General features: G+C 41.3%; 1 protein-coding gene and 1 long non-coding RNA gene across 4 annotated transcripts in view; one reads left to right on the plus strand and one right to left on the minus strand.

The window, feature by feature from the left end:
• The window catches only part of PTPRN2 (protein tyrosine phosphatase receptor type N2), a 1,585,109-nt gene that overhangs the window by 717,333 nt on the left and 854,272 nt on the right, over positions 1 to 13,504 (plus strand). The window lies entirely within an intron of this gene.
• The window catches only part of LOC117354309, a 35,403-nt gene that overhangs the window by 10,638 nt on the left and 11,261 nt on the right, over positions 1 to 13,504 (minus strand). For both annotated transcript variants that reach the window (XR_004538174.1, XR_004538175.1), the window contains exon 2: positions 1,679 to 1,801. This is a non-coding gene — a long non-coding RNA (uncharacterized LOC117354309). The remainder of the gene's footprint in view (positions 1 to 1,678; positions 1,802 to 13,504) is intronic.

The following is a 13,504-nucleotide window of genomic DNA, read 5'->3' on the forward strand; positions in this document are numbered from 1 at the left end:
GACGCACAGCGGCAGTCAAAAGGCCTAAGATGCCTCTAGCTACATCTAAAAACATGTTTCGATTAATGGCCCTTGGACGACCTGTCTTTTAGGTCGTCCAAGTGCCGATTTAGACATATTTTCATTTTGATTATGTACCTCTCTGGATTCAGAGCCCAATATAACACAGAAACTTTGATGAGGTATATTCCCACCGTAACAAACATCATATTGTATTGCCAATTTTAAGGTGAAGTTAAAGACATTTCTCTTCCTTGATGTTTTGTAACTTAAACTGTCCTTTTAAGGACAACTTAGATTCAAGAAAGGTTTTATTTTCTGTTCCCCCTCCCTTTGTCATTCTTTCCCTTATTTGTTCTCTTTCTCTCTATCAGTTGTAGTTGTAACCCTTCTTTCTTTTTGTTCCTGTTCGTCAGTGTCTTTAAAAATTGTCATTTCCCCTGGTCTGTTTCTGTGTAAATTGTATTTTTTTTTTTTGGAACATTGTTTTGGTGTTTTTGTTTACCGCCTAGAAGGCTTGATTGGGCGGTATAAGAAATTTTAAATAAATTTGAAACTTAAACTTGAAACTCTTCACTAGATGTAAGTGCTACCTTCGATCTGGTAGACCATCATCTTTTCCTTCACTGTTTACAATTAATTGGACTATCAGGAACAGTGCTATCCTGGTTTGAATCTTTTCTTTCTAACAGGGCCTTTAAGGTAAGCACTTCTTTCTGTCACTTACCAATTTATTGAACTGTGGAGTGCACACAAGACTCCAATCTCTCGCCTCTTCTGTTCAACCTCACTTCACTAATCCATGCTGAAGGAATTTCAGCCCATTTTTGCACAGATGACATCCTCCTGCTTTTCCCAATGAACCCTGTAACTCCTTCAATGTCCCCTTCACAAAACTGCCTAGACTTGGTCGCAAATTGGTTGTCACAAAACAGACTTGTGCTAATTAAAGAAAACATAATCACGTGGCTCACCAGTGCCCTCCCCAAACCTCTTAATCCACTTCTTTTAGACAGCAAGATCATTCCAGTTTGGTATTTTTTTTTTTTTCTTTGTTTTATTTTATTTATAACTCACCTTTCCCAAGGTGGCTCACAATATTTTCGCTCTTGAGGATTCCTCATTCGCGCAGAGTTACGATTCATTATTGTTTTCCATTTTTAATCCACGTGTTTTTTTATATCAGGACTTTTAGAGACCCCTGAGGAAGACAACATTTTCGAAACACGGACCGTATTGGGTCCAAAGTTCCCAACAGTTTTGGTCCTAGATATATTTTATGTGGATTATCAATTTGTATATTTTTAAATAAAGCCTGCATCTTGATCACCCTCTCCACAGAGTTTTCATTTTTGCTGGATTTGCATTTTCTGTGGGATTAAGGGTCAATCTTTTGCTTGTTTCACAATATAAACATACATAATAAAAAACATAAAATACATTTAAACAAATAAGATAAGTGACCAGTGCTTTCTTCAGTACAATTTTCTTAGTGCCCATATTTCATCTTGTAAAATAAATTTCTTAAACGCCTCAAGATAGCTGGTTCCATTCCTGAGGGCCCCCCTACAGGAAAACATAGATGCACGTGAGATAACCTCAATTTCTTTACCGATGGCACAAACAAGTCGCCATGATGGACAGAGCGCAACTTGGATAGAGCTTGAATAATACTCACCAAACTTGTGGGAGCCAAACCGTTCAAGCACAAGTAGATCATCACAAAAAGTCTATAAAGTATATATGGTCTTCCAACTTCAACCAGTATAACTTAACATAATATTCTGTGACATGTTCAGTCCTGTCCAAATGAAGAAAAAAAAAAAGTTGACAGTTTACGATACCTGAGGATAATTCTGCACCTACCCGAATTCTCAAACCTTATAAGGAAGAGCACCAGCCCTCCGCTGTCACAAGTCTCAAACGCTGATGCGCTTCATCCACTGAACCATGAACTGTCTCACTTTTATATTGTATGTTACAGGACTTCTGATGCAGCCACTATAGCTGAAACATGTGCTGTTGTGATTCCATGATTTGAAATTATTATTCACCATATTTATGGGACATTTTTTGACTGTTTGCACATATTTTAATTGTTACCAATAAAGAAGGGTTTTGAAGACCAGGCACACTCTGCTCCTATTCTTGGATCTTGTACTTTATATGGCCTATCATATAATGCCCTTCCCTACCAAGTCACCTCCCGTGGTATAATATATAGCCCCACTGTGCAAGATCCCACCATGCTATATAGCAGGAATCTCAAAGTCCCTTCTTGAGGGCCGCAATCCAGTCGGGTTTTCAGGATTTCCCCAATGAATATGCATTGAAAGTAGTACATGCATATAGATCTCATGCATATTCTTTGGGGAAACCCTGAAACCCCTGGATTACGGCCCTCAAGGAGGGACTTTGAGATCCTCCTTGAGGGTGGAGAGTAAAACTGTGACTGAGTTCAAAGAATCGTGGGATGAACACAGAAGATTTAGAATCAGAAAATAATATTAAAGATTGAACTAGGCCAGTTACTGGGCAGACTTGTACGGTCTGCGTCTGTGCATGGCCGTTTGGAGGAGGATGGGCAGGGGAGGGCTTCAATGGCTGGGAGGGTGTAGATGGACTGGAGTAAGTCTTAACAGAGATTTCGGCAGTTGGAACCCAAGCACAGTACCGGGTAAAGCTTTAGATTCTCGTCCAGAAATAGCTAAGAAGAAAAAAAAAAAAAAATTTAAATTGAATCAGGTTGGGCAGGCTGGATGGACTATTCGGGTCTTTATCTGCCGTCATCTACTATGTTACTATGTTACTATGTCCGACCACATCATGCTTTGTTTTGTTTTGTTTTTTACCATACAATGCTTTGTCACATTTTGTCAAACAGTCACCTTTTCTCTCTCATTCTACTAAACTACTATACATTGTATCTTTCATACTATTTTTGCCACGTTATGTCTACTGTGCTACAATTTCTCATGCTATGCCCACTACACAATATTTGCCATCCATTGTCTACCACATTAGGTTCTTCCATGGTACACATCATACTGTCATGTCATACTAGGTTAGCCATACTAAAAGATAGATCATCCAAGTGCCAATAATCAAAATGGCTTTTTAGATGTATCCAGGGACTTTTTAGGCCTCTGAATCCTGCTATATACCCAGAGTTGAAAAGGGATTTTTGGAGGAGTGGTTAGGGTGGAATATGGGCCGACCTAGACTTAGTTGTCCTGCAGGGTTGATTGAAGGTTTGATGATACTGCCTAGACCAGGGGTGGGCAACTCCGGTCCTCGAGGGCTGGAATCCAATTGGGCTTTTAGGATTTCCCCAATGAATATGCATGAGATCTATTTGCATGCAATGCTTTCAATGCCTATTCATTGGGGAAATCCTGAAAACTCGACTGTATTCCAGCCTTCTAGCATTGGAGCTGCCCACCCATGGCATAGACGGAACTTATATGTTGTGAATTAAATGATGTAAAGCTACATATAAGTGCCCAAAAGGTATCCAAAGTGACCAGAGAACCACTGCAGGGACAAATTTAAAAAACCCCACACACAAACCCCTGTGTTCACTGACCCTATTGCACCCGCACAAAGTTCAGAATAAAAACGTACATACCTGCCACCGGAACATCAACACTTGGCATAGGAAAGCCTAGTAGAGCTTCTCAGAGGTGGCTTAAGTGGTCTGGGGGGTGAGCTAGTGAACCATAGAGAGGAGGACTCAGGTCCAGAAATCACTCTAATCACTACTTTCATACTATAACATATGAGTCCACCAAAAAAAAAAACCAAACCCTACTCTACTGCCATATAGATGTCACCTGCAGCCTTAAGCGCTATTGGGGTTTTAGACGGTTGGGTATAGTGGGTTATGGGGGGCTCACCATGACCTATAAAGGAGCTCTGTTGAGATGTTTATGTGGCACCCTTTTTGTGAAGTTTACAGCAGTGCTCTGTAAAGTGACCCACTGCTCTCTTGCCATGTCTGAGTGGCCTGTCCATCACTATGCGCCGCCCCCCCCCCCCCAATCCAAAAGGTCTTGTTTTGGGTGTTTCTGAGTTGGATAAATTTTTGGTCGAGAATATGGTATAAAGATAGACGTAGTAGATGATGAAACACATGGACATACAGATAGATGATTTAAACTATATATATATTTGGACATACTCTTCGAGAATGGACATTTTGCTGCTGCCGACTTTGGGCAACCAGTACCCTACATCCAAATCGGACTTAGACATTTCTTTTGATTATGCCCTTCCACGTCTACCATGCTATGTTTGCCATGCTATGCTTGTAAATTGTGGCTGGGTGCTAGGCGGGTTGGAAGCCCAGCCAAGGGTCAACCTGTTACATGTACCGGACTGTGTGAATAAGCAGAGGTTGATAGAGAGGAGGGTAAAGCACAGTCAGAAAGGCCAATACAAATAATGCTTCTTCTGCAGCTAAAGTTTTATTCAAAGGCCAAACAAAACATATGCAGTTTAAAAACAGTACTCAGAGCAGATGCTCTTCAAATAATTGTATCCCCAAATCTCTCAGCTTCAATCAGCCCTTTTATGCTCTACTTGCATTCTTATTGTCATTAGTCTAAAGAGAAAAAAAAACCAACACTTTCTTTTATACTGACGCATTTGCAGTTCAGTTTCAGTTAGGCTTTGGGAACCTGTGCCCCTGCTTCAAATCATTTCAGGGAATGGCAAGTCATGTGCTCATTTATATTTCCGCCCTTACCCTTTTCAAAGTTCACAACATTTTTCCCCCCAGCCCTTCAGCCAGGCTTTGGCACTGTCAACCAGACCAGTATACTCTTTCAAGGAGTGGCCAGCAAATCCATCACAACAGTCATCTGCCACTAACTCTCTTCTCAACTGCTTTACTAAGCAACCTGAACCTCCACAACTCCCCCCCCCCCCCCGAGCCTTTTGTAGGTAAGCCTAGGCCGTGGAGTTCTTCCACTCAAAAGATTTGATGTGGTGAACCCATCCAAACAAACCCCATTCAGATTATAACATGAAAGAAAAAAAAAAACCTTCATGTTACTACATCATTATTATGCAGTTTTTGATCACAGAAACATATCCTCTTCCTTATCTTCACACCACGGCTGTCTGCCTGCAAAATCCTAATTTGCTGCTTTTAAAGGAATCAGCCTCTTCCCTTCATGAAACAGTCAGTCGTATTTCCAGGCTTTCTCTTTGTGAGTTCCTTTAAACTTGGAGCTGGCAAAACACAGCTGCAACCTTAGCTGCCTGCTCTCTATGGCAGAGGCTGTAACTTCATAAACAGTTCATAACTTTTCTCTCAGAAGCTATGCTTTATGTCCTTCAGACATTTCTTCTGGCAGAGCACTTTTATTTTAATACTTTAGCCTTTCCTAACTGAATTATCTTTCCATAGGAATACATTCATAGTAACTTCCATTACATTCCATAGGCTCAACTTCATCTTCAATCATATCCTTCTCTGGGGAAACAGACATATGGCCATCCTGGTATTCAGATTTAGGATGGATTATGCTTTATAGAGTACCTGAACTGTTTTGTCTTCCCCAGCCTTATTCTTGGCACATTTCTTGTATTGAAATATGTAAACAGTGCGTATTTTTTTAAACTCAAGTTCCCAATGTGCACTGCTTTATACTTGGAGTCCCCCCCCCTCTACATGGGCAGAGAGTAGACTGTTTTAGTCTAGCAATTGGCTACAGGAAAAACATTGTTCCCCATCTGGTTTTACCTTTGAATCTGCTAGTCTAAATACTGCTTAGTTGGCAAAGTTCTGAAGTACAATATTATCCTTCACAAAGTGTGTATGTGTAATATACTCCTGGCCCCCTATCTCTGGGATGCACTAATAGAATGTGGACTTTGTAAAACACAAGATTCCTTAAGAGCAACTGATCTACGAGTTTATTTATTTATTTATTTTAAGTTGTATATTAAAGAAGGAATTCAGAGTCCAGTCTGTTAATATTATTAGGCTACAGATCCAATGAGTTTATGCTGACTGGGATCCTCTGGGAGAGAGCCAGTGACAACAGAACCTTCTCTAAGGAGAGTAAGGCCTCTATTCAATGAAATGCCTGAACAAAAAAATGTGTTTTTAACAATTTTCTAAACCTCAGAACATCAGCACAGAATCTTAAATTCCCTGGCAGAGCATTGCACATCACAGGCCCTGCCACTGAAAAGGAAGATTTTACTGTCTCAGCATAATTATAACCCCATCCCACATTCTCTCATCTAATTTTTCAGATCTCAGCATACATCTTGACTTATACACACATAAAATTTCCTTAAAATATTTGGGCAATTTACCATATATCCCTTGATGTACCAATTTCAAGACCTTATATTTTATTCAAAATTGAACAGGGGGCCAATGAAGCTTCGTTAACATAGGTGAAATATGATAAAAATGTGAATCTCCCATTAATATGCATGCAGAAGAGTTCTGTATTACTTGCAATGCCCTGACCCATACTTTGGTCATCTCCAGATATAGAGCATTGCAATAATCCAATTTGGGTAGAACCATACTCTGTAATACTTCACAAAATCCCATCCAGAAAGTATAGTTCTCACTTGGCATAACATTCTGAGAGCAAAAAATGCTTTCTGTACAACCTTTGCCATTTGGGCACTCATTGTCAATTTTACATCCAGTATAACCCCCCAACAAGGTTATCTTTAACTAAGATAACATGATTATTAACATGCACAATTTAGATTGCACAATATATAAATATTAAAATCAGTCAATAAGAGCATAATGTATTGTATAATGTAAACCTCAAAGATCATATAATGCATAACTGCAAGGAGGCATTCAAAGAGGAAGTGAATGGGTAGGACGTGGGCATGTCAAACAAGTACTGTATTTTTCGCTCCATAAGACGTACTTTTCCCCCCCAAAAAAAAGGGTGGAAATAAGGGTGCGTCATATGGAGTGAATAACCACCCAACTCCACACACCTTGCCAAGCTCTGCACCCTGTCCCCCCTCCCTGACAGGCTCTGTACTCTGTCCCCCCTCTGGTGGTCTAGTGGTAGGCTGGGACAGGGCACAGGGCAGGCAGGACCTAGTGGCTGGAAGGCAGGTAGGGACAGGGTACAGGGCAGGCAGGCCCTAGTGGCTGGCAGGCAGGGACAGGGCACAGGGCAAGCAGGCCTAGTGACTGGCAGGCAGGTAGGGACAAGGAACAGGGCAGGCAGGCCTAGTGGCTGGCAGGCAGGTAGGGACAGGGGACATGTCAGGCAAAGCCCACTAAGTTTCAGTTGTGCCACTGGGAGCACAGTTAATGGCAAGCAGCACATGGCACCAAAGGTTAGGCACTAAAATATTGAATGCTGAAGGTGAATTCTATAACAGCATCTGAGCACCCAGATTCCATTATAGAATACTAGTGTAAGTGGTATTTATGTGCCATCATTTAGGTATTCCTACCTACACTGTCTATGGCAGGTATATACATGCACACTTAAATGCCACACTTTAGTACATAGATGACAGTATTCTATAATCTAAGTACCGTATTTTTTGCTCTATAAGATGCACTTGACCATAAGACGCACCATAGATTTAGAGGAGGAAAACAAGAAAAAAACATTCTGAACCAAATTCTTCCTGCCTCTCTTGCGGAGAGTGGCGCACAAGGCTTCCTGCCTGCTCCCCATGGGAACTGACATGGCTGCCTCCTCTTTTCTTCTCTAGCGGCAGAGTGGCACACAAGGCTGCCTTCCTGGTCCCATGCCACTTCCCGCAAGAACTCAGTTCTCATGGGAAGTGGCGCGAGACCAGGCAGGTAACCTTGTGCGCCGCTCTGCCGCTAGAGAAGAGAAGAGGAGGCAGCCATGTCAGTTCTCATGGGGAGCAGGCAGGAAGCCTTGTGCGCTGCTCTCCGCAAGAGAGGCAGCTGCGTCCAGCGAGCAAGGGTGCCAGAATTTTAAGGTACCGGGGGAGGGGGCAAAAATAGGTACCATGGGGAGGGAACTTAGTGGGCTTTGGGCGGGAGGTCCGAGATGGACTCCCTCAGGTCTACCACCTCCCCCTACGCTCAGTTACTTACCCATTCACTGGGTCCTCCAAAGCTAGAGCGTCAAAGACAGTACTAAAGGCTGCCCCTCTGGCAGGCGGGAACTTTCCTTTGCTATGTCCTGACCACAGGAAGTTGCATCGGTACAGCAGGATGTGGCAGAGAATAGGTCCCACTGGCCAGAGAGAGAGAGCCTTTAGTGCTGTCTCTGATGCAGTAGCTGTGGAGGACGTGGCAGCAGGTAAGTAGCTGAGACGGGGGGGGTAGAGAGGTGCCAGACCTCAGTGCGTGGAAGGGAGAGCTCAACTACTGGTGGCCCTTACCTTTGGACAGTCCTGGGTATTTTGCCAGACTCACTCAGTGGTAGCTATGTCCCTGCGCACACCCTGAACCAAATAAGACTTTAACAAACCAATTCATTATATAATGACTTTGCCTGTTTTACAACATGCTTTGTTAAAGTCTCTTCCTCTCTAGCGGGTTAAAAATGATCCAGTTACCAAGAGCAGGAAAAATATTAAACTCTTGGAGGCTCAGTAAGAATTCTTTTATATATTTGTGAAGAAAATATATGCCATGATATAAATGAAAGCTAATCTTTCTGGAATTATGAGATAGTATTTATAGAACTGTGGTTTAGTAATGGTTTCTGGGTACAAGCTAATGTGTAGCTTGATTCCCTTCCCACTCTCAACAGTTTTCTCTTTTCTCCTAACCCACCCTCAAAAGCGATATACGGTATATATATAGATAGATAGATAGATAGATAAATAGGGAATGAGTTTATGAACTATTGCCCTTATTTCACAGAGAAATTCCCCATAGGAATGGAATAGGACAGCCCTTTTCATAACAAAGCCCCCATATGTTTACCTCATTTCTGACCTTCTACTGCCCTTAAACTAATCACATGCTGTGGGTGTCCTCTCTAAGAGTGGCACAGAGAAGGTCATCCTTGTTAGGCTTTCTGTCTCTTTTTAGTTTTTATGCAAATAAGGTCTAACAAAAAAAAAAAAAAAAGAAGAAACATATGGCAGTACCCTTTTCGGTTTAATTTAATATATTTCTTAGCTAGCTTTTAGGAGCTGACACTCTCTTTGGTTGTGAAAGCAGAATGAACAAAGATTAGAAACATATACTGAAGGTACTGTGTTAATGTTTATAATATTCTTTTCTAATTTTGTTTTGATGGTAACAAATGTTTTCACTACAGTTCTGGACATGAATATTTTGGGGTCCTTTTAATTAAGGTGCACAAACTGATTTAGTGCGCGGTAAATGCTAAGATGCCTGGATATAATGGATGCCTTAGCATTTAGCACACTCTAATCTTTAACCTGCGCTAAATCGGTTAGCGCACCTATATAAAAGGATCCCTTTGATAGCAAGCAGAAAATGAGCAGGTCAATATTTACCATTTGTAGCCATTGTTTCTAAGCGTCTCCTCAAAAACCCATCGTTTTACAGAATTCTTTAGCTCCACTCTGTAGTAACCTTGTAAGAGCTTGCTCCCCCACCCTTTCCACTTCTTGTTTCACCATCTTCCCCTCCTTCTCACCAATTTTTCTTTTTTTTTTTTTTAAATTCTTTAAAAAAGCTTTTAAATTGCTTAGATACCCATTGAAGTCCAAAATGGTATATGTATGTTTTGTATTTTATTTGATTATGTATGTAACTTTGGAATCTGCATAGCATTGTTGGGATTTGCGGGATATTTAAAAAATTAAATGATGGCCACACCTTTTTAAAAATATTCCTAGTTATTCAACTATCTGGATAGGCCTGTGACTACCCGAGTCACTCAGATAGCAGCAATACTCAGCAGCACTGTCTGAATAACTATCCAGACCTGTGACATAGCCATAGGGGGCCTCGGGGGCCTGGGCCCCTCAGCTTTGGGTCCCCCCCCCCCCCGAGCTGCAGCACCCCTTTATCTTTGCTGGCATGAAATGTCCTGGTATTAGTGGCTGATTGCTCACTGCTGACTTTTCCAGATAGGGCCCAATATTATATTTAGAAGAAAGGAGTTAAGGTTACAGATCATTAGAACAGGTGTTTTTTTTCCTGCGTGGGTCCAGCAGAATGGAACAATCTTCCATTAATTATAAGGCAGCAAGGGAATTTGACCATGTTTAAGTGATTGTTAAAACGTCACCTATTTTGTCATATGAAGTATGGGGGTTGAGTTGTGCCTTGAAGAGTAGTCTTGTTAACCATCTCTTTTCTAATAATTCCTAGCATCCTGTTTGCCTTCTTGGCGCTGCCACACATTGGGTGGAAGGCTTTAGCGTATTGTCTACAATGACACCCAGATCCTTTTCTTGAGCGCTGACCCCCAAGGTGGTCCCTAGCATCCAATATGTCCATTTTATATTTGCCTTAGTTTTGTCTCCACATATATGCCACATTTTTGGGGCCCCACATCACCTTCTTTGGTAAATTCCTTTCGTAAATTTTCTTTGTATTGAGTTATGAGTATCTATGATGTCAGATATCTCGTGAGATAATGAGTGGATGACGAGTGTGTTCGTGCTCTTTTTCCCGCCTGAAAGCGTATTGGAAAACTGTTTGTGGCGTCTTTGTTATAGAATTGGTAAGTTTTATATTATTTTCCTCTATAAGAGTCACATGGCTTAAGTCTCTGCTACACTGGATGTCTTGACTGCCCACGTGATTAACTCCCTCTTTTATGAAACGCAGTTTATGAATAGCAGTTTCTAGCGCGGGGAGCCGCGCTGAATGGCCTGTGCTGCTCCCGATGCTCATAGGAACTCAATGAGCGTTAGGAGCAGCAAGGGGCATTCAGCGGTGGCTCCCCGCGCTAGAAACTGCTATCGCAGTTTCATAAAAGGAGGCCTTAGTGTCTGAAAGCGGACCTTCTAGAGAAGGTGGTATTTTGAGTACATTTTACCATGTCTGTCTGTGTCTGTGTGAGTCTGCTTATCTACTTTATAATTTTATTGGATGTTTCATAAATTATAGCATTTGGAGTTCACATGCCCTTTGGTAATATTATTATTTTTTCAAAAAGTATTATCCTCTGTAAAGGTCACATGGCTTAAAGTGTCTGCCGCACCAGATCTTGACTGCACATATGATTTAGTGTCTGAACGCGGACCATCTAGAATGGTGGTGCCATGGTGTGATTCTAAACTAAACTAAACTAAACCTTAAGTTTATATACCGCATCATCTCCACAGATGTGGAGCTCGGCACGGTTTACAAGAACTTAAAATATAGGAAGAGAAGGGAAATAAAAGGTTTACATGAACTTATATATAGAAGAGAAGAGTAAGGGGGGGATAGAATTACATTTTAGTGAAAAGCCAGGTTTTCAGTTGCTTGCGGAATAATTGGAGGGAGCCCAGGTTCCGCAGCGGGGTAGTAAGGTCGTTCCAAAGACCTGTGATTCTGAAGAGAAGGGATTTTCCCAGTTTGCCTGCATAGCGAATACCGTGTAGAGAGGGGAAGGATAGTTTATACCTTTGGGCAGGTCTGGTAGAGTCAGGACTCGAGGAGTTATAAGATAGTGGGATTAAGGGAGGAAAGATGCCGTGAATGATCTTAAAAGCCAGGCAGGAGCATTTAAAATGGATTCTGGAAATCACTGGGAGCCAGTGAAGTTTGGCTAGAAGTGGGGAGACATGGTCAGACTTGCGTTTTGCAAAGATCAACTTGGCTGCAGTATTCTGGTTTCAACACAGCAACAAAGATGGGCCACTCTAACGCTGTCCTCTAGTGCCAAGTCTGCTTATCTATTTAGGAATTCTGTTGATGTTTTATAAATTATAGCATTTGGAGTTCATTTGATTTTTTTGTGTGTGTTGCCATACCATATACCTCACATGCCCTCTTATTTTATGTTTTCATGAAGTGATTGTAGGGTAGCAGCCCAGAGATGAATTTTATTGTTTTCCTCTTTTTCAAGAGTATTTCATATAAAAGTATTTATTGTTGTAAACAGCTGTACCTTAAAGAACATAAGAATAGCCTTACTGGTCCATAAAGCCCAGTAACCCGTTCTCACGATGGCCAATCCAGTTCACTAGTACCTGGCCAAAAACCAAAGAGTAGCAACATTCCATATTACCGATCCAGGGCAAGCTGTGGCTTCCCCTATGTCTTTCCAATAACAGACTATGGACTTTTCCCCCAGGAAATTGCCCAAACCTTTCTTAAAACCAGCTATGCTATCCGCTCTTACCACAACCTCTGGCAATGCATTACAGAGCTTAATTATTCTCGGAGTACAAAAATATTTCCTCCTATTGATTTTAAAAGTATTTCCCTGTAACTTCATTGAGTGTCCTCTAGTCTTCGTAATTTTTGACGGAGTGAAAAATCAATCCACTTGTACCCGTTCTACTCCACTCAGGATTTGTAGACTTCAATCATAGCTCCCCTCAGCCATCTCTTTTCCAAGCTGAAGAGCCCTAACCTTTTCAGTCTTTCCTCATATGAGAGGCATTCCATCCTCTTAGGAAATTGGAAGACTGGGCATCCAAATGGCAGATGAAATGTAATGTGGGCAAATGTAAAGCAATGCACATTGGGAAAAATAACCCAAATCATAGTTACCAGATGCTAGGATCCACCTTGGGGGTTAGTGCCCAAGAAAAAGTTCAGGGTGTTATTATAGACAATACGATAAAACCTTCCACCCAATGTGTGGTGGCGGCCAAAAAAGGAATTATTACAAAATGGATGGTTAACAAGACTGTTATAATGCCTCTGTATCAGTCCATGGTGTGATCTAACCTTGGGTATTGTGTTCAGTTCTACTCTCCTTATCTCAAGAAAGATAAAGCAGAACTAGAAAATGTTCAAAGAAGAGCGATCAAGATGATAAAGGGGATGGAACTCTTCTCATATAAGGAAAGACTAAAAATATTAGAGCTTTTCTGCTTGGAAAAGATATGACTAAGGGGAGATATGATTGAAATCTACAAAATCCTGAGTGGTGTAGGATGGGTACAAGTGGATCCGTTTTTTACTCCATCAAAAATTTACAAAGACTAGGGGACACTCAAAGTTACAGAGAAATACTTTTAAAACCAATAGGAAGAAATATTTTTTCACTCAGAAAATAGTTAAGCTCTGGAACACGTTGTTAGTGGTTGTAGTAAGAGCAATTAACATCTGGTTTTATGAAAGGTTTGGACAATTTCCTGGAGGAGAATAGTCCATAGTCTGTTATTGGAAAGACATAGGGGGAGCCACTGCTTGCCATGGATTGGTAACATGGACTGTTGCTACTTTTTGGGGTTTTGCCAGGTGTTGGCGAGCTGGATTGGCAACTCTGAGGATGGGCTAGACAGACCATTGGTCTGACCCTTTAAAGCTATTCTTATGTTCTTATTCCAGTGGCAGTTTTATGGTGCCAGTAGGTACCTTGAAAATCAGTTTAAAATGTTTTATAAACAACATTTTTCACTTAGCCTAAAAATATGATGCCGT

This window comes from Geotrypetes seraphini, chromosome 2 (genome assembly GCF_902459505.1).
Source record: "Geotrypetes seraphini chromosome 2, aGeoSer1.1, whole genome shotgun sequence".
NCBI lineage: Eukaryota > Metazoa > Chordata > Amphibia > Gymnophiona > Dermophiidae > Geotrypetes > Geotrypetes seraphini.